This window comes from Anabrus simplex, chromosome 2, assembly GCF_040414725.1.
Source record: "Anabrus simplex isolate iqAnaSimp1 chromosome 2, ASM4041472v1, whole genome shotgun sequence".
NCBI classification, from domain to species: domain Eukaryota; kingdom Metazoa; phylum Arthropoda; class Insecta; order Orthoptera; family Tettigoniidae; genus Anabrus; species Anabrus simplex.
Window position 1 is genome coordinate 370,599,008 of NC_090266.1, and position 23,149 is coordinate 370,622,156.

The 23,149-nt window shown below is 42.4% G+C and overlaps 1 protein-coding gene across 1 annotated transcript in view; it reads right to left on the minus strand.

Moving 5' to 3' along the window:
• Positions 1-805: 805 nt before the first annotated feature.
• The window catches only part of LOC136864142 (RING finger and SPRY domain-containing protein 1), a 330,976-nt gene continuing 308,632 nt past the window's right edge, over positions 806-23,149 (minus strand). The window contains exon 11 of the mRNA XM_067140779.2: positions 806-821. The gene's annotated coding sequence lies outside the window, so the exon portion shown is untranslated. The remainder of the gene's footprint in view (positions 822-23,149) is intronic.

Consider the following 23,149-nt stretch of genomic DNA (forward strand, 5'->3'; position numbering starts at 1 on the left):
TAGCGGTCATCATGTTGTCAAATATTCACAAAAAATCATCACACAATTTACAATCATATTTATTTCTCAACAACAACTTTAAATTATTCTGACTCATTATTATTATTTCCGTGATTATTATTCCTAAGTGCACCATCTCGATGAACTGTCAACTGATCACAACTATCACCTTCCCTACTAATGTCAGAATTATTTCACAAGTCATTCTCTACCAATGCTCGGTTAAATCATTGCTTTAACACTGACTGATAAATTATCATCGTCATGATTTTTAATGAAATCTTTCATTATTATTATTATTATTATTATTATTATTATTATTATTATTATTATTATTATTATTATTATTATAGCCTTCATTTCCCCGCAATCCATTTAGAATACCTCAATTACACTCATACCCTCATATAATTCACCAACAAATGGAGATTAATCAATGAATCAACACAGCAACATCAATAAAATCAAAAAATGAGATCAATGAATCAATAAACCAATGTCTACTCTACCATCACCACTATCGAAAGTCAATCCAACTAGCAATCTACAGAAAGAAAGGAAATTGTTACAAGGGTACTCATTGTTCCGATGTATCTCTCCAGCGTCTCGTATACAGGTGTAGATGTAGGTTCCTCCTCCGGATTATAGCGGATTATAGATGAACAAGTTCATCGTGCTGGCTCACACACGTTGGTTTAACACCTCATGATTCCTGTGCAGCCAGATAGTGTAGAATCACTCCAGCGATGTCTTAGAGTTCCCCAGGATTTCCGTCATGGTCGGTCCATGATGTCAACTGGCTCTCGTAGATTTTGCTGAAACTAAAATTTTATTTTAGAATTGGATCCTCACTCGTTGTATTCCAATAGTTTGCCTTACAATACTTAACTGGCGCAATGATGTACAATGTGGTTCAAACTCATTAAAGCTTCAAATCCCGACACTATTATCAGTTTACAGCACTTCATTGAGTCGTCATAATTTCGAATACTCCAATACAATACTTTTGAAACGATGTTCCTCGGCCAGGTTTACTCTCGAAACTTACAGTTCGATGATTAATTTGCCCCGTGGTGCCTACCAGAACATTCCATAAGTTTCTGCGATGAAAATTCCGGCGTAACGTCTTGTTGTGACTGTCCGTGCTTTGTAATGTTTCCCCCAGTCGAATGTACTGCGATGAGATATCGTACTTGGCTGACCCGTCTATACGAAAATTAATACTAGCATACTCGAACACTATAATGCCGTGCAGTATTGTCACATAGTTAATTAATTCTTCAATACAATTAGCAGTGATTATCGTATTCCTCCGTCGCTCAGTCTCACGTTAAAGACATTCTGTTACTCTTCCTTCCAGAAGATTTCTGTCTGTAGAGCGGCTCCATACGTTTTCATTGGTCGACAGCTATTCTGCGACGTGATTCGTTGTTCCATATTTGGTGTAGATCTTTCTGGAATACTTCTCCCCTTTTGTCATCTGGCGCTCGCTGTATGACGTAAGCCGAGTGACATATCGATGTCCTTGACCACCTGACACAGTTTAACTTGCCCGCAACGGAACGGCCTGGTAACCAGCTGATGCTTGTTCGTGCGTATACCCGTGTTACATTACGAGAATTGAACCAACCTCTCTAAATCCAATAAAATACCATTTGGACGGGTACAATACGCCATTTGGTTAGTCAGGGCTCGAGAGTTCTCAGTGACACTTGTAGTCTCTTTCGGGTGCACGCTAGCTGAGGGTGTTGTACTGTTATGGCAGTGTCGTCAGCGTAGAGGTGCGTGGTAGTGAGTTCCGCTGTTGGCATGCCGTTTGTAAATAGGACGAACAGGATTGGGCCTATTAGAGACCATTGGGCTACGTCCGCTCTAATCGTTCGCGTGCTTGACAGTGTGTTGTGAACATCTACTTGGAACTCTCGGCCTTTCAGGTATGATTTAATTCATCTTATGTACCCTGGGTGGAATTCGTGGTCTATTAATTTCGCTAACAAGCCTTCGTGACACACTTTATCAAATGCCTTCTGGATATCAAGGAATACCGTGCCCGTGACCCTCCGCATGTTTAGTCCGATGGTCGCTTGCTCGACAAACCGGGTAAGTAGTTGCGGGGCGGAGTGGCCGTTTCTAAAACCGAACTGTTCATTTCGAATGATTCATTTTCCTTGATATGTGCTACTAGCCTTTTCAGCAGTATTTTCTCGAATACTATGCTGAGGGCGTCCAGGAGGCTGATGGGTCTGTAGTTGTTTGGAACAGATTTGTCCTTGCCTGGTTTCCCAAACACAACGATTCTAGCCTTTTTCCACTGCTGCGGATAATACTGCAATTGGAGCATTGCATTATATATCTTGGTGAATAGTGTGACGACTCTCTGAGTTAGTTTCTTGAGTATTATATTTTGGATCTCGTCTGGGTCGGGTGCTTCTTCTGGTAAAGGTGATCTATTATCCACTTAATTTCGTGTATATTAGTCTTCTTAACCTTAGGCTGAGGTGCGTTTGCGAGGAATTCCGCTACCTTAGCCTCTGTTCGGATAATGAAAGCAGGATCGGACGGTTCCTCGTTGGGTGTAAAAGCCAATTCCAGTGAGTCGGCTATAAACTCGGCTTTATCCTGGTTTTCGTATACTGGTCCATCTTGTCCCTTGATTGTTGGGATCACGTGTAATTCTCGCGTGAAATATCTCGCGAAGTTCCAAGCGGTCAGGTGTTTGCGTCAAACGTACTCAGTTTGTTGTTCCAGACCCGTGACCTATGTTCCATTAGTTGGATTTCGATTTCGACTCGAAGGTGGTTTGTAATTTCCCGATCTTCATCGCGGTGGTATTGGGCCCATTCGTGCCGTGATGGTGGCGCTTGCGAATTAGGTCTTTAATGTGGGCTGGTATCTCGATGTTAGTGCGTTGTTTAAACTAGTGTACCGGGATACTCGCTGTTGTGGCTACCTGGATCGCGTCTACTAGTTTCCCACACCTCTACTAGATTCCTCACATTTAATATTGTTTAGATTATTATTACTATTATAATTAGTATTAATACGATCCTCCGTAACACCTCAGTCCTCATTACCTTCATACCGAGCTCGATAGCTGCAGTCGCTTAAGTGCGGCCAGTATCCAGTAATCGGGAGATAGTGGGTTCGAGGCCCACTGTCGGCAGCCCTGAAGATGGTTTTCCGTGGTTTCTCATTTTCACACCAGGCAAATGCCAGGGATGTACCTTAATCAAGGCCACGGCCGATTCCTTCCAGTTCCTAGGCCTTTCCTATCCCATCGTCGCAATGAGACCTATCTGTGTCGCTGCGACGTAAAGCGAATAACATTATATTCATTATTGTTAACACTATAATTACGAGGGTCGAGTCATAAGTCATGGCAACTATTTTTTTCTCACGAATAGGAGACAACACGAAAAATATAATATATGCATTTGGAAACATAGGGCATGTACTTATGCATAGTGCGTGAAGACAAATTCTGACTTCAGGAGATTCTAATAATAATAATAATGTTATTTGCTTTACGTCCCACTAACTACTTTTAAGGTCTTCGGAGACGCTGAGGTGCAGAAATTTAGTCCCGCAGGAGTTCTTTAACGTGCCAGTAAATCTACCGACACGGGGCTGTCGTATTTGAGCACCTTCAAATACCACCGGACTGAGCCAGGATCGAACCTGCAAAGTTGGGGTTACAAGGCCAGCGCCTTAACCGTCTGAGACACTCAGCCCGGCTCAGGAGATTCTCGTAGGAAAGTGACAGAACACAGGCCATTGGTAAACATTGTTTTATTGTGGTATAGACAGCAAATACACAAGACTACGTACAAAGGACAGGTCTCCACTGGTTACAGACCTTCGAAATAATCACCCAAGGTTTCCACTGTGCGTTGCCAGCGGTGGGGCAGGCGCTGAATACCATTCGCTGCATGTGTATCGCTAACGTGTGACACCACTCTCCGAAATGCTGTTACGAGATCACACGCCAAATAGAGTCCAAAAACATTGGATAAGTGCATTTTGCGCATATTATAGAGGGTTGAAAAAACTTACGTCTTTGAAAGCAGTCTAAGGGTTCAATGTTCACATACAACCGAAAATTTGCACTGGATTCAAAGATGGAAGACAGAACAGAACGCAATAATGATAGGTATAAACTTGTGGAGAGAGCGACATATATGGAGCACCAGTAAATATGATAGAGCTGCGGAAATGTCATGTAAATTCTCGTATGGAACGTAACAATGTAAAGCAGTTGAGAAGTGGGGAAATAAGGGTGTGTGACACAGAAAAAAGCACAAGGACACAAAGGTACTAAACTTCACGCCCAAGTGGCCGATCTTGGCGACTTGTCTACTACTCAAAAACAACACCGGGCCCACAATTGGGATAGACAAACACTTAGGAAAAATGTAGTAGGGAGAAAGGGAAAAATTAAAGCTAATAGGAGTATTAATTGAAGGAATATGGAGGAGTTGAGGTATATACCAGAGAATTTAGTGCAGAAATGAGAGTACTAACATAAAAACAGTAATGCGCAATGCTCTGATTTAGTTGGTGAAAGACGAATGTACCGGAATTACGTATAATAATGTTTGGAGCTCGAGTGACGGGAGTAACAAAAGACTGTAGCTGTGGAAAGTAGCGAGACAAACAGTAGCGACTAATTGAATTCACATGACCACCGCTCTGCTTCCTTACTGGTTTCCCGTCTACATGTTCTCCACTATTTTGTTTGATAAGCTGCTGATATGTTAAGATCACCTGCTGTTGGAATACAGGCCATCGCTTCCAATCTTCCTATCTTCTATCCATGCATTAACATCAATGAGTAACAAGTCCATCTGCACACAAATCAAGTCAAGGCACGAATTAATTGCTTTAATGTATCTGTAGCCAAGATCACATCTATATATCACTCTTATGCACACTTTCGCGCCTACGAATTTATCCTTCACTTTCCAACAAGCTGTTTCATGTCTTCCCATCTTATTTATCGACCCCCTGCACCCTCCTCATCATCATCTCAGTCGTTCTAGCATGAAAATTGTGGATCAACACATCAATAAAATGCTCTTAGGTAGCACTAGTGTATCTTCGTCCTCCAAAAATGAATCTCCTGCTTTATTCATTCGTGATTCATTCTAACACGCTCACCATCAGCATGTCCGCCTCCGTAGCGTAACGGTTAGTATTATTGGCTTCCGTCCTCGGGGACCAGGGTTCGATTCCCGGTACTGCCAGAAATTTAAGAATGGCAGGAGGGCTGGTATGTGCTTGAAATGGTACATACAGCTCACCTCCAATGGGGGTGTGCCTGAAAAGGACTGCACCACCTCGGGATGAGGACAGGAGTTTACTTTTACCATCAGAATTTTTCTGTACCACATGTCAAAAGCTTCTATTCTCTTTCTTTCTGGGATAGTTGTCGTCTATGTGTCACTTCTATACAATGCCACGCTCCAGGCAAATGTTTTCGAAAACATCTGTGCAATTCGTATATCAATGTTCGAAGTGAGCAAAATTTTTTTTTAAGAAAGTCCTTACAAGCTTTTGCAATTCTGTATTTTATGTCCTCCTTACTTCTGCCATCGTTATTTATTTTATTACCCAAGTAACAATATTCATCTAATTCCTTTAAGTCTTCATTTCCTAATTTAATATTACCTGCAACACCAGATTTTGTTCGACTGCAATCCATTGCTTCTATTTTGGACTTAGTTATTTTCATCTTGCACCCCTTCCCGAAGGCTCTGTCCATAACGTACGGTAATTCCTCCAGATTTTCTACAGTCTCAGATAAAATAACAATATCATCGGCGGATCTCAGGATTTGATTTCCTCTCCTTAGATTGCGATCCCCTTTCCAAATTCCTCTTTGATTTCGCTTATCACCTGTTCTACATAAACACCGAGAAAGATGGGGACAAACTGCAGCCTTGACTCATTCCTTTCCGGATTGCTGATTCTTATGCAAAGCTCTCGATTATTATCACTGCAGAGTTCATTTGGTCAATAACTATGCGTATGTAAGTCGGACAAAACTGGTGATTATAGATAATCTACATGAAGGTGGTATGTACTCTACTTAACAAAATGCAAGGTTTCGTCAATGTCATTGGTACTATCACTCATTGCCAAACTGTAACATTGTTGTACAAATATTGAGATTTCAAAGATTGTACAGAACTAACTATGGGTGAACTGTGTCGAACACATTACTGAAATCTAATTTTCGTGAAAAATGGAGGGGTATGTATATGTAATTGAAGGCAGAAACAGGTTCCAAGAAGGACATTCCATGCATCATTAATGAACAAGGGGAGTGTGTATGCGAGGATCTACAGAAGACAGAAGTATTCAGTCAGCAGTATGTACAGGTTGTTGGTTACAAGGGAAATGTCCAGATAGAAGAAATGACTAATACTAAAGAAGTATTATAATGTATCTACGATAACAAATACTTTTACAATAAGATACAAAAGTTGAAAACTAGAAAAGCAGCTGATATTGATAAGATTTCTGGGGATACACTAAAGGCGATGGGTTGGGATATTGTACCATATCTTATTTGATTATTGTTTGCATGAAGGGAGACTACTGGCAAAAAGAGTGAGACAGGACTAGATAAAATAGTAATTTATTGGGTGGCTATATTTCTAGCAAATAGAACTCAGAGAATTAGAGTAGGCGATTCTTTATCTGACGCTGTAATAATTAACAGGGGAAACCTTCAAGGCAGTATTATTGGACCTAATGTTTTTTATATATATCAATGATATGAGTAATGAAGTGGAATCAGAGACAAGGCATTTTGCAGATGATGTTATTCTGTACAGAGTAATAAATAAGTTAAAAGATGGTGAGCAAATGTAAAATGACCTCGATAATGTTTTGAGATGGACAGTAGGCAATAGTATAATGATAAACGGGGTTAAAAATCAGGTTGTGAGTTTCACGTATAGGAAAAGTCCTCTCAGTTTTAATTACTGCGTTGATGGGGTGAAAGTTCCTTTTGGGGTTCATTGTAAGTATCTGGGTGTTAATATAAGGAAAGATATTCATTGGGGTAATCACATAAATATGATTGCAAATAAAGGGTACAGATCTCTGCTCATGCTTATGAGGGTATTCAGGGGTTGTAGTAAGGATGTAAAGGAGAGGGCAAATAAGTCTCTGGTAAGACCACCCCAACAAGAGTATGATTCCAGTGTATGGGACCCTCACCAGGATTAATTGATTAGGAATTGAAAAAATTCCAAATAAAAGCAGCAGCTCGATTGGTTCTGGGTGATTTCCGACAACAGATTAACGTTACAAAAATGATGCAAAGTTTGGGCTGAGAAGACTTGAGAGAAAGCAGACAAACTGCTCGACTAAGTGGTATGTTCTGAGCTGTCAGTGGAGAGATGGCGTGGAATGACATCAGTAGACGATTAAATCTGAGTCGTGTCTTTAAAGGTAGGAAAGATCTCAATATGAAGATAAAGCTGCAATTAAAGAGGGCAAATCGGGGCAAGTTTTCGGTTTTAGGCGGGGGAGTTAAGGATTGGAATACCTTAACTTACCAAGGGAGATGTTCAATAAATTTCCTATTTCTTTGCAACCATAAAAGGAAAGGCTAGGAAAACAACAGATAGGGAAACTGCCACCTGGGCGACTGATCTAAATTCAGATCAGTAGTGATTGATTGATTGATTGATTGATTGATTGATTGATTGATTGATTGATTGATTGAAAGAACAATACCAAATGACTGGAGAGTTGCTATAGAAGCCCCAATGTATAAACATAAAGCCGAAAATTAAAAGCCGGTCTGTTTGACATGTGTACATGTAAGCTTTGGGAAAGCATTCTTTCTTATTATATTAGATATGTTTGGGAAGTTAGAAACCAGTTCGATAGAAGGCAGTTCGCGTTAAGGAAAGGTTATTCCACTGAAACTCAGCTTGTAGGATTCCAGCAAGATAAATATAGCAGATATCCTCGATTTGGGAGGTCAAATGGTCTGTGTCGCGATTCACCTATCCAAGGAATTTGACAGGGTAGATAATGGGAGACTACTGGCAAAAATGAGTGCAATTGGACTGCAAAAATGAGTGACTGAATGGGTGGCTATATTTCTAGATGATAAAACTCAGAGAATTAGAGTAGGTGAAGCATTATCTGATCCTGTAACCATTAAGAGGGGAATTCCCTTAAAGCAGTATTATTGGACGTTTATCTTTCCTTATATATATAAATGACACGAGTAAAGAACTGGAATCATAGGTAAGGCTTTTTGCGGATGACGTTATACTATATAGAGTAATAAATAACTTACAAGATTGTGAGCAACTGCAAAAAGACATCGACAATGTTGCTAGATAGGGAGCAGGCAATGGTGTGATTATAAACGTGGTTAGAAGTCAGGTTGTGAGTTTCGCTAATAGGAAAAGTTCTCTCAGTTTGAGGGGTTGTAGTAAGAATGTAAAGGAGAGGCCATATGAGTCTATGACTGGACCCCAACTAGAGTGTCGTTCCAGTGTATGGAATCCGCGCCAGGATTACATGATTCGTGAAATGTAAAGAAAATCCAAAGAAAAGCAGCTAGACTTGTTCTGGGAGATTTCTGACGAAAGAGTAGCGTTACGAAACTGTTGCAATGTTTGGGCTAGGAAGACTTGGGAGAAAGGAGACGAACTGCTCAACTAGGTGGTATGTTCCGAGCTGTCAGCGGAGTGACGGCGTGGAATGTCATTAGTAGGCGAATAAGTTTGAGTGGTGTTTTTAAAAGTAGGAAAGATCACAATAAGAAAATAAAGTTTGAATTCAAAGGGACTAATTAGGGCCAATATTCGTTTAGAGGAAGAGGAGTTAGGGATTGGAATAATTTACCAAGCGATATGTTCAACAGAAATTATTTGCAATTGTTTAAGAAAAGGCTCGGAAAACAACAGGTAGGAAATCTACCACCAGGGGGACTGCCCCTAAATGATCAGTGGTGACTGATATTGTAGTAAAGTAACGTCACATTTCGTTTTATCAAATACATGTCTGTTATCGTCATTTACTCACAGTAAGGCTGTCGCAGTGCTATGACCAATCCTGAAGACTGATTGAATGGGGGGAATGAGTGCCAGCTTGCTCAGCTATTCTGGAATGTTTAATTCAACCAGTTATTCAAGTACTTTCGAAACGGGTGGTACAATGATTGTTGGCCGATAGTCTGATAAAGTTTCTAACGAAAGGTTTTTCGTAATAGGCCTTACCAGCGCGTTTTCCATATTTCTGGAAACATCCCATTTATCAAACATTGGTTGAACATATGAGCGAGTATTTGTAGTGCGGCCACCATTATACACTCATGTTCATAAAAACAGAACACCTTGAAAGACTAGATTTACGAAGTTCATATTCAAAGGACATGTTCAATAGAACACTATGTTCAGCAGAAATGATTAGCATTTCAGTCACCTAGGTTCAGCACGTGTCCTGTTGCCTAATAGACACTGGGTCGTCCATGGGCACTGATAACTTGTTCCACGCGTGATGGCATCGATGCGTGTAAGGCGCAAATGGCATCCTGGAGTATACCCACCCATGCTGCATTCAACTGGTTCCACAGTTCATCTTTGGTGGTTGGCTCTGGGTCACAGCGCCGCACCCGTCATTTCACCATTTACCACACATGTTCGATTGGCGACAAGTCCGGTGATCGGAGGGCCAGTGCTATAGTCTCACATCATGTGACAACAAGAAGGCACGTGTTCGTGCAGCAACATGTGGTCGTGCATTGTCCTGCTGAAATATGGCGTCTGAGGTGTCGTGCATAAAGGGTATGGCTACGGGTCGCAGGATGTCATTCACGTAGGTCTAACTGGGCAGTGCCCTGGACACGCACCAACTGTGATTTGTGGTTGTACCCAATAGCACCCCACACCATAAGGCCTTGAGTTGGCGCTGTACGTCTTGTGCGAATGCAATGTGATGCCTCTCCCCCTGTATGCAGCGAACTAAAATGCGGCCATCATTTTCAAACAAGCAGAACCTGGATTCGTCCGAAAACACTATCTGGTGCCATTCCTGTTCCCAATGACATCGTTCCATACACCATTGCAGTCTAGCATGGTTATGCACATTAGTCAAAGGTAGGCGGACCGTAAAAAACGGCGACGGACTGTCACTCCTGATAATGTACGATGTGTTACACTGTTCCACTCTTGCGCCAGAGCCGAAGAGGGCGCAGATATATCCTGCAATACCATTCGGAGGAGGTGTCGATATTCTCGAGGGGTGTTCTGGGTGGTGAGCCCAGATCCATCTCGTCGTGTTCTACGTCCTTCTGTGAACCATTCTGTACACACCCGTTGCACTGCCGACCTACTTCGTCCCACACGAGCAGCAATTTCCCAGATTGATGCATCACGTTCGCTCATGCCAATAATGCGCCCTCTTTCAAACTCACTCATTTGGCGGTACGGTTCTCGCATACGTCTGCGAGGCATCCTGCACGTCTGCTCAAGTCACACTGATCCTTCGGTTTATAGCGACAACGAGAGCCGCAGGCACATTTTACCAGTCGGTGGTGGTGCGTGGAGGTATCGATGTGGACCTTGAACCTAAGGTCCGACATGGTTCAAATGCTAATCATTTCTTCAGAATATACTAATGCACATGTCATGTGAATATGAACTTCCTATCTCTAGTCTTTCAGGGTGTTCTGGTTTTTATGAACATGAGTGTATATTTAGTTGATGATATGGAGATACCGTCGGAGTCAATATCAATAGATTTAATTGAATTTAGCCAATGATTGACGTCGTTCGTTCTAACAGTTCGAAAAACTATCTCATTACATCAATGATGATGATCGTCCGTGATTTGTGACTGTGTGGAGAATAGAACTGGCTCCACATTAGGCTGAGTCGTCGCGTGAGATGGTTGGAACATGCTGGTCTACAATTTTATCTGTGCCAAATGACCGTAGTATTTTCCAGGTCTGTGTTAAGTTACTGTGTCCTGCTAACTCCTTGAAGTATCTGCATTTACTGTGTTTAATTTGATTTTTTATATTTCTATATCGTCTGAACCTGCTGTCATTGCTAGTTATAACAGACCAAACCTCGGTTTTTAGCCACGGGGCAGAAGCGCAGGTTATTCTTACCTGCAACTGAGTGGCTAGTTTGTCATGCAGGCCCAAAAATTACTGTTGATATTGGTCACTTTTGAAGAAATGCCGTGAAAGTATCTAAATGTAGCATGATCGTACGGTACTTAGCGCCTCTGGTCGTGTAACATAAGTATAAGAGGTCATGGGTAGAAATGACGGGAGCCAAGCTCCGGCCGTGTTTATTAACTTTTGAGGTTGAATTTTAAAAATTAGGTCAATTAATGTATAACCTGAATAATCTGATATGTTGTCGTGGTTTGTAGCATTAACTGGCAGGATGTTCATAATGGTAGTATGGAAAAAATTATTCATTATTTTTATTCAATACACTCCAACAAATGTTCTGTATTGAAGTCGCCCATTACAGTGACACCGTAGACCTAGATAAGATCTGTTAGAGTTGCTTCGAAATGGACAATCTATCGTATATTAGGCGGTTTTTGAAACAATGCCTATTAATAATATTTATTGTAGTCGAGTTATACAAACATGTATTCCAGTAGTAAGGGAAAATGTGAGTCAGAGGTACAGATGATCTTACATTTTAAGTTATTTCTGACGTAATGTCCTATTCGACCTCCACGTCTGTCGTAAGAGCATATACGCATCAAGATTTGCTACTGATAACTATAAATCCCTATGCATCCAGGTTTCAGCAGTGCCTATTCAGTGCACATTGCTTACTTCAAATATAGCTTGTAACTACTCCATATCAGTTAAAAGTGATTGAGAATTTAGTTGACAACAGTAACAAGCACTGGTTTTGACACAAAAGTTTCTCTTTCATCAAGAGTCCCGTTGCCACGGGGCGTGGAGGGAGAGAGTTGGTGACAATACGTGACAGGTATGCAGGCTATTGACACTGGAAATATTATGGTGTACTTACATTAGAGACTAAAACCAGTAAACATGCACGTAATATGACGCGCTTACATTAGCACTGCTGTGAATGAATCAACATATTTTCTTATACACAAACACACACACACACACACTTGCACCAACACCCATAGCTGCAACATTTTCACCACCTTACGCTCAATTAATTCGACAATCCACATTTGGGTTATATTTTTTTCTCTAACACACAGTTGTTTCCTTCTTTTTTCCTGGATCCCAAAAATTTATGTGTTTCCAGATTTCCCCCGCATGGATTGGTCTTCGTAACAGTCGTAAGAAACTCAGTCACGAGAAACCCGCTTCTTTTCAATGCATGCTTCACAAGACACACTCGATCACGATCGTGATAGCGTAATACTTTTATGATGATAGGGCGATTTCCCTGCCTGACTACCTCAGCAGATGTTCAGCTGCGTTGTCCCAGTCTGACAGTGACAGGCATAGATTATAGTGTTATCAATCGAGTGATATCTTATAAATTTCCTCCGACGGTTCTTCTGGAACACCATGTACTAGGAGACAGTTCCGACGACCATGTATTTCACCCTGGTCCAGAATATCACCTTGTTTGTACAGGCGATCCTTGAGTGTGCCCAATATTTTTCTTCAGGTCACTGGTTTCTGCACTGACGTGCGACATGGATTCTGCGAAATTGCTGTCCAGTGTTTGAAGTGTATTCCGTCGGCTGCGGTTAGTACCACGTGTGGCAGAATCCAAGCGAGCCTGAAAGCCAGTGACGTATGCTGGGATCAAGACGTGGGCTACCACTAGACTTAGGTTACCTCTTTTCGATAGTTGGTTTAGTGAACGTGAAGCCTTCAACATTTTGAGTTGCAGGCAATAGCCAACGGAGAAGCCTGCTGTGTTGTCAAGGCTACTTCACAAACTACTGCTCTGGCCTCTGCCACTGTAAATACTCAACACCTTGCCTTTGGTCCGATAGCCCCGGTTCAATTTTCGCAATCAAACCCCTCACATTGTTATTTCCCCTGGCTTGCGGACTGGGTGTTTCTGATATATTCGCCATTCATTTTATCCTAATTAGGCCACCACCAAGCCTATACAGATGCCATGCACCACTATTATTATTATTATTATTATTATTATTATTAATATTATTATTATTATTATTATATTAAATAAACATGTTGAATTTTACAGCGGTTGTACACATCGTTCACTGGTTAATTATCTTCCTCGGGAGATCAGTGGTGGTGTCCGACCCATGATTACGGTTTCGATTACAACCAACAAACGAGAACACTAAACCTGAAAGAATACATTTCATTTTAGCAGATCTACCTGGAATCATAATCCAAGGAGAGGAAATCGAAACCTTGAGATTTGCTGATGATATTGTTATTTTATCTGAGACTGCAGAGGATCTCGAGAAGCTGCTGAATGGTATGGACGAGGTCTTGGGTAAGGAGTACAAGATGAAAATAAATACGTCCAAAACAAAAGAAATGGAGTGCAGTTGAACGAAGGCAGGTGATGCGGGAAATATTAAATTAGGAAATTAAGTCTTAAAGGAAGTGGATGAATATTGTTACTTGGGTAGTAAAATAACTAACGATGACAAAAGTAAGGAGGACATAAGATGCAGACTAGCACAAGCAAGGAAGAGCTTCCTTAAGAAAAGAAATTTGCTTTCATTGATATAGGAATTAGAAAGATGTTTTTGAAGACTTTCGTGTGGAGCGTGGCATTGTATGGGTGTGAAACATGGACTATAACTAGCTCAGAAAGAACGAGAATAGAAGCTTTTGAAATGTGGTGTTACAGAAGAATGCCGAAGGTGAAATGGATAGATCGAATCACGAATGAAGAGATACTGAATCGAATTGGTCAGAGGAAATCGATTTGGCTAAATTTGACTAGAAGAAGAGATGGAATAATAGGACACGTCTTAAAACAACCAGGACTTGTTCAGTTGGTTTTTGAAGGACGTGTGGGTGGTAAGAACGGTAGGGGTAGACTAGGATATAAATATGACAAGCAGACTAGAGCAGGATGTAGGATGCAATAGTTACGTAGAAATGAAAAGGTTATCACAGGACACGTGGCATGGAGCGCTGCATCAAACCAGTCTATGGACTGATGACTCAAGCACACACACACACACAAAACACACACTACCTATAAAAAGAAAACTATATTACTCCTATAACAGCGGCCCTGCAGTGTCTTCCTACAAGGATTTAGAAGTAAACGGGAGTGAAATACCAGTGTTCTGTTATCTATATAATTAAGTCAGAAGTATGAGGTGAAGAAGTATACATGATGAGTAACGCATGGTTGATTGTTAGCAGTGGCGATCTGGCGAATGAAGCCTAGCACAGCTATCACCCCGGTCCCAGCACCTATCAGACATACGTCAGTAACCCGAGTGGAGTGGGTCGAGGGGAGAGGGGCGAGAGTCTGGGCTGCAATATCAGTCTCTGATGCCTTGCTCTCAGAAATACGTGCGACGTTTTTTCTCACTGCTTTCATGTTTTGTAAATGGAACAACGTGTCAGATGCTTACAATATAATGTGCTTTAGACTTCCATCACTCTCAACTGAGGTTTGGGCTTTACCGATAGCCTTGGTAGCCCTCAGTATACGCCACTGCTGAAAGCCTATCATCATCTCTTCAAATTAACTTATTTTCTTAGTCTATTCCCTCAGAGCCATAGTGGTGAAAGGAATATGCAGTAAATTTTTAACTTTAAGTCACACTTACGCATACGTTTCGCAACTTACATTGCCATTTGAGCCCCATGTTAACGGAACGGTATTACTCACTCGTCTCCCAAGTCACCATAACACTTTACTATTAAGGAATGCAATTATCTGGATTAACTACTATAATGAAGTATATAAAGTACGTTTATTTTACACTAAACGTTTTCTCAATTTAACTTTTTAAACAAAGACTATACCGTATACGTATTGAAAATGTTACCTTCTTACGTAGTACAGTCATTAGGTTCTGAGACTTGACGCCTGGAGGATAGGCACCCACACGATTCTGTATGTTGCACACGCTGCCGCATTACACGGCGTACACCTACACAGAACCACATCCACCCTGAAAATAGTCGCCGCTTGCCGTTAACCACTTAAACAGAACCACATCTACCCTCAAAATAGTCGCCCTTGGCAGTTATGCACGTTTGCCAACGTTGGAATAGCTGCTGGAAGCACCGCTGAAAGGAAACACCATGTTTCGTCTCCAGTTATTATCCGGTTGAGAAACGTCGGATCATCGTCAGCACTACTGATGAGGTCACCACAAATCGTCAAACGATCATGACGTTGGTCCTGCGACAGGATTCGTGGCACACTGTGCTGCGTAACACGAGACATGTTGAGGTCATCCGTCAGAATTTTGTGGCAAGTACCATGGCTGACTCCTATTGCTGCTGCGAGATCGTCTACCAATTGGGAGCGGTTAGCACGCACCAAAGTTGCAACTTCTTGGATCTTGCGTTCCTTTCGAACAGTTTGTGGCCGACCAGTACGCACATCATCTTCCAAACTGTCCCGTCCTTGCACAAAACGTCGGTGCCACCTAAACACTCATTGCGTCCTCACCGTAAACCTGCTGCATCATTTCAAACGTTTCGGCAGCGGTTTTGCCTAATTTCTGGAAGAAATTGATGTTTGCCCGTTGTTCAAACTGTGACATGTCAAGGTCCGGCTGACACATTCAAATCACCGTCACAAAAACGACCGTACGTCTGCTTCCAGTGCATGCACTCAACTGTCTATTGCAGGGACGAGAGACTAACTGACATGGTACCATACCACGGCGCCACCTATGCGCTATAGTGCACCACAGCGCCACCATGCGGTCAGTCTCAGAATTTAATGACTGTACTACGTATATAGCACATTATTATCACTTAATGTAGTAAATGCTATGTGAAAAAGCATTGTCTCCTTTTGTGTTACATTAGAACTTGCTTCATGCACTACCAAGAACATTCCAGAGTGCTTCAGTTTGACGCTGCTTCGATTTTGATTCATAGCAACTGCTGCCTTCTTCTTCCTTTGAACTTACTACTTATCAGCAATTTGCCCTGGTCCGGGAGCAAATTTAGCTTTTTGGCATCCCTAGGCAGAGGAAAATACACTTACTGACAAAACATTGAAGCACACGGAATGGAAGGAGGAAACAAAATGAAACTTCAGGTGTAGAGAGGGTATGTTATGTTATTTCAGTGATTACAAAATCGAGTCAAATTTACTAAGAACTTGGCAGTACGAGCAAATTTGTCAGTATGACGTTGCACCCCTCTATCCTGGATGCATGCACTGATTCGGTTGGGATGGGTATCATAAAGCAGTTATGTCCTCTCCTGAGGCAAACTGGCCCACAACTGTTGTAACTAGTCATTGACACACTGTATACTGGCACTGGGACGGAGTTGATGTCCAAGCTGGTCCCACAGATGTTCTATGGGGGACAGATCTCGGGATTTTACTGGCCACGGAGTACCTCAACATAACGCAAACAATAGAAACACGTACCGGGTGTGGACAAGCGCTGTCCTGTTGAAAACTGACACCACGACACTGCCGCATGAGAGGCAACATATGAGGAGCAGGATGTACGTGACGTACCGTTGTGTCGTCAGTGTTTCCTCAATCACTACCAGCCGTCACCTGAAGTCATGCCCGATGGCTCCCCACACCATGACGCCAGGAGTAACACCGCTGTGCGTCTCCGAAACGTTTGAAGGATGGGACCTCTCCCCAGGTCGCCGCCATAGTCTCAGATGATGGACATCCACGGTAGTGCAGCAACGCGATTCATCACTGAACACAATGCAATGCTATTCATCAGCAGTCCATGCTTCACGGTCACGGCACCACAATTCCCTAGCCCGGTTGCTGCTAGTCTCTGACCAATGGTGCGGGATGACACAGAATGTTGCATGGAGTACATTACTTGTTCTGGGATGGCAGGCGCAGATGTGAAGGGGTTACTATATGCTTGGTGCGCAATACGGCGATCCGTCCTTGTGATGGGCAGACGTGGTCGACAGGAACCTTCACATTTAGTATGTCTGCCCTCACGTTCACACGCAGTCCAACATCGGGCCACTGTCACATCCAAATGGCCCACAAATCTGGATATTGTACAATTCGGCCAGATGGAGTTTCACAATGAGGCCCATTTCAGACTATGATAGGGGATCATAATGCTGTCTCACACGAGTACGTGGCATCTCCGTGTCCTTCGCAGTGAAAAATCAAAACATGTGACGCTAGTCACGCCCCTTATATACCCCACCAGCCCTGGTAATAAATCAAAACGCGAACAACACTAGTGCACTCTGGTGACCGTTATACTTGTCACAGAGAATTGCAACTCAAAACATTTATATGTCCGTAGATGGTGCGTACGTGTACGAAGTTACATTAACATCCGACCATTTCTTCCGGGTGTTTAAATTTGTCTGTCAGGGAGTGAATTTCCGCCCTTATTTAGATATTTATTTTGCTTTCTCGGCTTTTTCCTCCTTGTGGCTGTTTTGTACATATTTTTCTTACGCTTTTCGATGCCAAAGTTTTCATATTGTCATTCATGTAACGATTCTCTCCAACAAATTAAAGTTAAAAGTCGTGCAAATTTAAGAGTATTACAGTCCCAATGTCGATATGAACACCTTGCAACAATTTATTTGCAGCATTTGTAGTTATTATCGCAGTTTCCAGACTCTGTAGACTGCACATCATTCCAGCCGCTTCGCATCTTTCTGAACCCTTTTGAGTTCTATGAAGTTGAGTAACACCCAAAGCTGATATTATTTATACCCATTTAACATTGAGACTATAGCAGGCATCATGATGCCCTGACGAGCGTGTCCCTGTCATCTTTCGGAGACTGAACTATTTCATTTTGACTGCAAAATATTCCAACGACTAGTTGAAGCACAGTAAAAGGTGCAACAAAAGTAAAAATGAAGCCGCGTGAGGACAACGCTTTGCTGCACACGGTCGTACAAATTTACAAGTGTGCTGCACAAGAAATATACACAACAGGAGGTTTGATATGTTTCATTCTAGCCTGGAGACAAAGTAAGTAGCAGCCATACCAGGGGCGGCTTTTCAGGTGAAGTAGGTGAAGTGCCACTTCAGATTTTTATTTTTACCAGAATGAATTTTAAAAAATATTTTTCTTAAGACATTCGTTGGTTTTATGGAAAGAAAATGTTTTTGTACGGCGTTTGGAGCACCAAGAGCAAACATCATTTGATGAGAACTAGGAGAACTCACAAAAGTGCCGGCTGTGGGCCACAGTACGGCGCGTGAGATTGAGTGAAGACGAGAGATTCCGCAGCTGGCTCTACCTCCCAAGTGCTCCCTCGTATTGCTTGGCCCTGGCGGTTGCCATGACAACCGTGACGTCACTCACGTACTTCCCTCATAGTGGAATATGCAAGTGAAGTTGCCGGAAGATCGGAATGTTTCGTCTTCCCTGCGTCATCCTCAATCAATCAATACTGATCTGCATTTAGGGCAGTCGCCCAGGTGGCAGATTCCCTATCTGTTGCTTTCCTAGCCCTTTCCGAAATGATTTCAAAGAAATTGGAAATTTATTGAACATCTCCCTTGGTAAGTTATTCCAATCCCTAACTCCCCTTCCTATAAATGAATATCCTGTGTGAAGTACGAGTACTTACGCATCGTGGTTCATTCGCAGTGTTGTGCTGTTTTATTTAAACATGTATCCTGTTTATGACATGGTGTGCATTTTGTTAGAAACACCATTTTCACGTTGGAGAAACGAAGATCAGAATGAAGTTCTACGTTTTGGTCACCCTACTGAATCACTGCAAATTTGTGCTTCAAAAGAAGTGAAACATTCCTGTATATCTTACAATCATAGCTTCAAACGATCGTGGTTTAAGGAATTTCCATGGTTGTGCTCCTCTCCAGCTCTACAGAAGTTGTTCTGTTGGCCCCGCTTGCTTTTTAGCAATAAAATAACGTTTGGAATAAATAAGGATTTTCAGCATTTTTGAACATAACATGTTCTTTACACAAGCACGCAGACTCTGCAGAATATATAAAATGCCAGCTAGATTTGAAGACTTTGGAAAGAAACCAAAATACGATCTCTGATGCCCTGAAGGAAAATGCTAGACTGTATATTGTAGAGTTCAATGAAAATGTACGTTTAAATAGGCTTTTCCTTCAGTTGGTAATTGATGCAGTGCTCTAAGTAAGCAAGAACTAGCTTTTCGTGGTCAAGACGAAACATTAAATTCAATAAATCGTGGTCATTTTAAGGAATTGTTCACATTGCTGGTATCAAGGAGCCCTGCAGAAACACAAAACCAGTATTCTAAGATAAAAAGTGTGTTTAGTGGCGAATCAAAGAGTATTCAAAATGAGTTAATCGAGTGCATTTCAGAATACATGGATGATTTCTTAAAAACAGAATTGACGAGTGCTGATTTTTCTGTTCAGGTGGACGATACAACAAATATCACACAGGAGTATCAGTGTTCTGTAATTGTGAGGTTTGTTAATGCTAACGAGGCTACAGTAGAACGATTCTTAGGTTTCCATGATGTAAGTGCTAACAGATCCTCAGATGCTTTGTTCGCTTTGTTGGACAAAATTCTGGGACTATTCGATTACGAGCACAAATTAGTAGGGCAGTGTTACGATGGTGCTAGCGTGATGTCTGACTATTTAAATGGATTCCAGAGAAAGATGAAAGAGAAAGCTCTTCCTGCAGTATTTGTATACTGTTTGGCGCACCGATTAAATTTGGTCTTACAACAGAGTTGTAAAACAATACGAAAGTGTCGTATATTTTTTTTCATCAATTTCTGGAATACCATCCTTTTTCCATCACTCGGCGAAGAGAACTTACGCCATTTCTGCTGTATCGGGGCCACGGATTCCAACCGCGACTTCCGTCCGCTGGAGTTCGATCTCAAAATTATTGAGTGTAATTGTGGATGATTGGGAAAACCTGAAAGAAGTTTTCGAAAATGTAGTTACTAGTGAACAGTCCGGTGACAAATGTATTCTACTTGCCAGAGGCTTTCTTCACGATATGAACAGTTTTGAATTAACTTTTCTAGCAGTAGGGTTTCATGACATTATTTTAAACTGATATTCTTTATGATATTTTGCAAAGGAAGTCATTGGATGTGAGCTATTGTACATAAAAAATAAGCACAACATGTGATCTTCTAAGAAACAAGAGGACGGATGAGCATTTCCTAATTATATTTGAAAAGACCAGCAAAATAACGGATATGCGCCAAACCCGAGAGAACAGCACCCTTACTCAGGAAGAATGTGTTCAGATGTATCGAGTTTTATATTTTAAAATTTTGGATAATATTTTGATGGAAACTGATGAGAGATTTCGCGATTGTGTAAAAATTAAATTTGTTTGCTTAGCCGATAACACAAAATTTGAAGAATACAACACGTGCTTTCCTTCTAGCGCTCGTGAAAACGTGCAAAATTTCTGTGGATCTGTGTTTCCCAAGATGCATCGCTTAAGAAACGAACTCCCTATTTTGTACTCCGATGAAAAGTACAGATATATTTCTACTGAAAAGATGTTCCAAATGCTTCACGAAAATAAAGACATTTTTACGGGCGCTTATCAAATTGTTCTCTCTTATTCTGTCCACCTCATCTACTACTGCGTCAGTGGAAATAAGCTTTTCTTGCATAAAACGTATCAAAACATATCTTAGAAATGCAATTTCAGAAGAGAGATTTTCTTATTTGGGGAATATTGCTATTCAGAAAGAACTACTTCTGCAGTTAATGAACAAACAACAATTCTATGAAGATATTACCGACGAGTTCGCAGCTTTAAAGGACCGGAAGATCGACTTGATGTACACAAAAAATGGTGAGTTCAATTATTAAGAAAAACAATTAATGTAAATATATACACTGACTTAACAAATGTCATGTGATAGTCACCTAACAGCGTGTGGGACCTCCTCTGGCCCTGCAAACTGCAGTGAGACTCCGTGGAAGTGAGTCGACAAGTCCCTGGTAGTCCTCTGGTCGCAGCTGACACCAAATCGTTTGCAGAGCGGCCGCCAATGCTGGTCTGTTCGTGGGTGCAGGATCCATGGCACGGAGCCTGCGTTCCAGGACATCGCAGATATGCTCGATAGGGTTCATATCGGGGCTCCTGGGTGGCCATGGCAGTCGTTGGACCTCCGCTGCATGTTCCTGGAACCATTCCCGGGCAACGTGGGAGCGATGTGGCGGCGCGTTATCATCTTGAAACACCGCAGAACCGTCTGGGCGTTGGAAGGCCAAAAATGGGTGGAGATGGCCTCCGAGCAGCTCAACATACCACGTACCATTCAAAGTCTCTTCCAGAACAACTAGGGGGCCCATTCCATACAAGGAAAAACCCCAGACCATAACAGAGACACCAGCGCCCTGGACCACACCTTCGAGGCAGGCGGGATCCATCGCTTCATGTGGTCTGCGCCATACACGGTGCCTCCCATCGGCATGGTGCAGTTGAAATCGTGATTCGTCCGACCATATCACGTTACGCAATTGTTCCAGTGTCCATCCCTGGTGACTGGCGACAAATGCGCGTCGTTGAGCCCGATGACGTTGGATTAACAGTGGCACCCGTGTGCGGCGCCGGCTCCCATACCCCATAGAACCCATGTTCCTACGGATTGTCCACTGGGAGACGTGTCTAGCACGGCCTATGTTGAATTAAGCCGTGATTTGTTGCACGGTTGCCCGTCTATCACTATCGAAAATCCGTCTCAGATGTCGCCAGTCACGGTCATCGAGGGTGGTTGGACGGCCGGTCGTTCGTCTGTTGCAAACGGTGACACCCGCATTTAACCATTCAGTATACACCCTGGGCACGGTTGATCGTGTGAAGTCGAATACCCGCACCATTTCCGTAATCGCACTTCCCATCCGTCGGGCACCGACCACCATACCCCGTTCGAACAGTGGCAGCTCACGACCACCTTCCATGTTACACCTGTCACATGCATAGCCACTGCTCACAAGGTCTCCTATACAACTGCCGCTGGCACAGGGGGCGTGTGGTGCGCAGACAACATATCTGCGCATCAGTGCTCCACTATCCCATGACATTTGCTCAGTGTATTTCCTTTACTACTATAATTTTTCGGTTTCTAGCGTCAGTAAACAGCTGTGCGTCGTAAATGAAAACACGACAAAATGTCCAGCTCATCCCGAGGGTGCCGCACTTCCATAATTGTTAGTCTCCCGGACAGATCATATCTCTACTTTGAATTGTAGAGCAAAGGCAGCCACATGATTGCCGCGCTGTGACGTTACACAGCGCTCCGGTCTGTATACAATGTTGGTCACGTGCTGGGTACGAGGTACGAGTACAAAACAACAACAAACAACACGTAGTTCCTAAATCTGTCGCTCAAAACCGAACGGGTTATAGCTCTTCTCCATACTTTACAGCCACGAGCCACCACTGAGTCATACTACTTGCATTGTCATATGATAGACTCCTGCATAAATGAATACCTAAATCATGTTTACTTAGTAAACTTATTAATACCAACCAACCCCATGGCACTACAACCCTTGAAGGGCTTTGGCCTACCAAGCGGCCGCTGCTCAGCCCGAAGGCCTGCAGATTACGAGGTGTCGTGTGGTCAGCATGTCGAATCCTCTCGGCAGTTATTCTTGGTTTTTTAGACCGGGGCCGTTATCTCACCGTCGGATAGCTCCTCAATTCTAATAACGGAGGCTGAGTGGACCTCGTACCAGCACTCAGGTCCAGGTAAAAATCCCTGACCTGGCCGGGAATCCAACTCGGGGCCTCCGGGTAAGAGGCAGGCACGCTAACACTACACCCCGGGGGCGGCAAACTTATTAATGCATTAGCTTAATTCTTCTGATTTGTGCCCTGAATTTGAGAAGAAACAGCTAAATCTTTCAACCGGACATCCATGTTACGATAAATAACCTGTAATATATTTCTTACAATAAAATACCCTACATGTGTACTATCGGAGTGGAATCTAGAATATAATGGAAAATACTTAGTTCCCTTTACTTCATCTACAACATACTTCACCACATTTTCT